Below are 4,848 nucleotides of genomic sequence, written 5' to 3' on the forward strand. Positions count from 1 at the left end.
ATATTTTTCCTTAGGGCCTCTGCTCAATCTTGGCCAGTAGTATTCCTTTTTGTCTTTAAACTCTTACCCAGAAGTTAATTTGCCAGTGTCCAATTCTATATTCATTTCTAGTGTAGAAGTACCCTGTAATGTTTTTTGGACCAGTTGCCAGGTCCACTTATTGTCCTTGGCTTGCAAGGTCCTAAAGCTCCTATTGATTTTATCACTGCTATTCCCACTATAGGATTTCATCTATATCAGTGGTTCCCAAACTATTTTTGGCCTCCCACCCTCTTTCCAGAAAAAAAAAATATTACTGGAAATTAAATATTTTTTTATTTTAATAGCAATTAATGGGAAAGATAAATGCACCTGTGGCTAGCACCGCCTCCCTGGATCACGCAGCACCAACCAGGGGGCAGTAGTGCCCACTTTGGGAATCACTGATCTATATGATCTCCAGAAAAGCTTCTACCTTTATGTCACAGGTCTTACTTTCCAGTTGCCTTAGGTGTTTTGGACAAGAAGAATGTCTCACTCTGGCCTTTTGGTGATTCTACCACTCCAGAATTCAATTTAAATCTTAATTTTAAGTTGTTTGGAAAAGAATGTTGGGATAACTCAGATTAGTACTCCACCATCTTGGCTCTACGTCTAGAAATCTTTTGTAGATCATCAAATTCAAAAGAAAAAAATTTAATGGTAGAAATATCAGATCTGTCATTGTTAGGGTCTATAATGCCTATGAAACAATGTGACTGTCATTTGTAATGTAGTTTTACAAAATACATGTTTTTAAATGTATTAGTGCAGGTCTGCATTTTTAAATCACTTAAAATCTATTTAGGAAAATGAGACTAAAACACAAATACTCTAAGAGATTTTTCTAACTATATAAAAATTGTGTAATCCCATTTATTATAAAATGTTAAAAGAATTCAGGGAAGGGAAAGAATGGCTAAAGTAGTTTTGGGAAGGTAAAGAATAATTAGAGAATGGCTGAAATATTTAAGGAGCAGGAGCTAAGGAGGCAGACTAAAGTATGCTTTGTTTGCCCAAACATAGCACACACAAAAAAGAAAATAAATCACCTCAAAAGAAAGGAAAATGGGAGGGACATGCACTACTGGTGTGGGAAGGGAGAGTAACCCAGGGATTGTGGCATATGTGGGACATGGAAAAACTCAAAGCAACCCAGTGTGCTATTACAGAGTCAGAGGCAACAAAGTGGATGGACACAGAGCCTTACCCAGCATACTTCCACACAGCATAGGGTAGTAAAGCAGCAGAGTGAGAGATCTGTCCAGCCTAAACCACTTGTCTCAGAACAATGAACTCAGTGTAGAAAAGAGCCAAATGAACTTCCACATATCCTGGGGCAATGAAGAGGCAGATTGCTGACCAGCTCAGCCCACAAGACAATGCGAGAACTGGCAGTAAAAGAAGCAGAATCTAGCTAAGAAAAAAATAGCTTAAAGCCACCCCGCAGTAAGTTAGCAGGGTCACCACTTTGAAAGGCACAGTATGGGAATCAAAAAGCAGTTGGATCTACTCCAGGTTCCAAAAATATTATTCTGAAAGCTTGGTAAAATGCTCCCTCTATCTTTGGAGCAAAGTAGAACCTCAATAGATATGTAAGGTCATGAAAAAGAAAACCAGAAAAATTTAGCAAAAGGCAAATAAAAAACCTGACCAGAGAGATATTTCAATGACAGAGAAGATAAAAATATTAACTCAGTAGAGGGCAATGTCAAAAAGGGAATATATGAAGCCTCCAATAAGAGAGTGAAAGGTTGTCAGGCCCCAAAGGAACCCCTGAAAAACCTTGAAAAGAAGTTTAAAAAATCAAATAATAAAACAATTGACAAAAAGAGTCAATAATTTGGGATAATTCACTGAAGAAAACAACTTCCTCGAATGTAGAAGAGGCTAAATGGAAATGGTGCCTCCCCTCAAATAAAGAAAAGAAAAGAAACTGAAGAAAATAATTCCTTAAAGAGTAGAATTGGCCAGATTTAAAAGGAAGCACAAAAGTTAAAAGAAGGAAATAATTTCCTAAAATTAGAATTAGGCAAATGGAGGCTAGTGAATCTATTAGACATAAAGAAACAACAAGAAAAAAAATCAAAGAATATTTAAAAATTGAAGAAATCTAAAATAACTCATTGGAAAAAATAACCGAACTGGGACTTAAATCCAGGAAAGAGAATCTAGGAATCAACAGAATATCTGAAAGCCATTATCAAGAAGAGCCTAGAAACCATATCATAAGAAAACATCAGGAGAGACTACCCTGATATTCTTGAAGAAGAGGGGAAAACAGAAATGGAAAGAATCTACCTATCATCTACAAAAAAAATCCCCAAATAAAACACTCCGAGATGATTATAGCCAAATTCTATAACTCCCAGGCCAAGGAAAAAGTACTGATAGAAATGAGAAAGAAACAATCCAAATATTGTAGTGTAACATTTCTAGCAGCTTCTACATTAAAGACCTGGAATTCTAAAATCTAGCATTATAACCAAAAATTACACATTCAGTGTAATCATAATCCTTAAGGGGAAACATTGATAATTAATGAAATAGAGAACTTCCAGGAATCACCATCATCATCATCATCATTATCATCATCAACAACAACAACAATAACAACACCCAGAGCATAAAAAAAGTGATAATCAAATTCAATATTAAAGATAAGCATAAAAGTGAAAGTTTAAAGGTTTTGATGTGGTTAAATTTTCTATATTGTCATGTGGAAAGGTCATAATTAAGATACTAAAGGCATTTATAAAATGATATATTTAAGGTACTTAGTGAAAATTCTTAAGGAACTTGAAATATTTAAGAACTTTATCAGTGTTAGAGTATTAAGAAGGGGTAAACATGGAAAGAAGGAAGGGAGCAAATTAAAAAAGATGGGATGATATCTAAAAATAAGATAAAGCATAACTATAACTCCCAAGTTCTTCAGTTTGGTGGAAATTTCCACGTTGGTATCTTTCCCAGTGACAATCTTCCCAGAGCTTCCAGAATGGTCATGTTGGGGGATGGCCATTTGAACATTGCCTCTGCTGTTTTTATTAAAGGTTTGTTCTATTATAACTGCTTTTGTGATTCTGTTCTTTCAAGCTGATAATATCCAATAAATTGGAAAAAAGTTTATTTTTTCTAATTTCATATATCCTCTCCATATATGCAACAATTCTATGGAAATTGTATTCTTCTTTTTCCTTCCAAAGGATACTCTATTCCTTTCTCTTTTACTTTATACTTTCTATCCTAAATGTTCTCCCTCCTTACTTCTGCCTTTTGATATACTTAGTTTCTTTCAAGATTCAACTAAAATGATACAATAGGTCTTCCACTAGTCTCCTTAGTCAACTTAAGAACTTCCCATCTCAGCTCACCTTCCTTTTTCTCCTTTTGTATGTACCTATTTACTGACATTCATGTGTCCCTCATTAGTATAATCCTTGAAGGAAGGAACTATTTTGTTTATTTTTCCTGTTCTTTTTTATATTCAAGGCTTATAGGAGTCTCTCTGGCTTATATCAAGTGCTTAGCAAATTCTCGTTAATTGATTGATTGATTGATTTAAAGGGAATAAGCTTACCTTGGAGCATCAAACATAGAGATGCATGTAGAGATTTAAATTTAAAGTGTTACATAAGTGTGAACTGTTTATATGAAAGAAACTAAATAGGCTTGTGGACAGCCTTGATAGGAGAGAAAATAAAACAACATCAAAAACATTCGATATCTTGGGAAAGTAAGAGAGAAAATACAATTTAAGGAAGCATGCCATTCTGTGTCTCAGATTTTTAAAATTAGACTTCTATAAAAGGATTGTGTATACACAAATATCTTTGTATATTTGATGATTTGGCAGAAACAAATACATACTATGAAAGGACAATTAAATAATTTGTTGTGTAACTTAATATCCTGCATCCATATAGATGTTTAAGTATATTTTAGATACATCTAAATATGTGTATTTTAATATAGGTTTCTATAAATGGAATAGTCACACATATGTGTGTATAACTGACAAACATATCACTTACTTAGATGTATATTTATGGAGAGATGCATGCATAAAATACACAACATATAATTATTGTTTCTAAATATGCATATATATCTATGTATATAAATGCAAAGACATATTCATATGTGTACATATCCTATTTATAGAAACTTAGTCTAAAACATTGGAGAACCAGACTTGTGATCTTTTTAGAATGTTCTCCTTTCCTTATTCTCTCTCTCTCCTGACTCTCTCCCTTTCTCTCTCTCTCTCTCTTCCACACACATGCAAATCCTTTAACAGCTTAAAATTATATAAAGACTTTTGGGATTTGGGGATATTGTAGAAAAATAATATTTTTATAAATATATATCAATCACATTTACATTTGTTATGTATAAAGTACCTAAGAAAGAACTATTGACATGAGAATACATGGGAGCAAGTGTGTTTGAATAGAGTGAAGCTATCTTCTGAAACTGTAGGTAATATTTGAAAAAAACAACTATGAGGTCTCAATATCATCTGCCATACTATTTTCAGTCCTGCCTCATACCTTGTTTTGTGCTGCCCATCTAGCTATATCTTACAAATATTTCAAAGATTAGTTCAAGTCCTTCCATCTACATGAAATGTTTCCCTGACTTCTTATTATCTTCCCTTCTTATTATGGATAATAAAGCTACTCTTCCTTCTCTGGGTTGATTACACTGAGAGTAAGGTTTGATTATGCTCTTTTCCTCTCCTTCTTATGATATTATTCATCCCCTCCCCTTCCCATGCCCTCTTTGTGTGTAATAGAATATCTTATTTTTCTTATTTACTCGGATTTT

Source organism: Gracilinanus agilis, chromosome 6 (genome assembly GCF_016433145.1).
Source record: "Gracilinanus agilis isolate LMUSP501 chromosome 6, AgileGrace, whole genome shotgun sequence".
NCBI classification, from domain to species: domain Eukaryota; kingdom Metazoa; phylum Chordata; class Mammalia; order Didelphimorphia; family Didelphidae; genus Gracilinanus; species Gracilinanus agilis.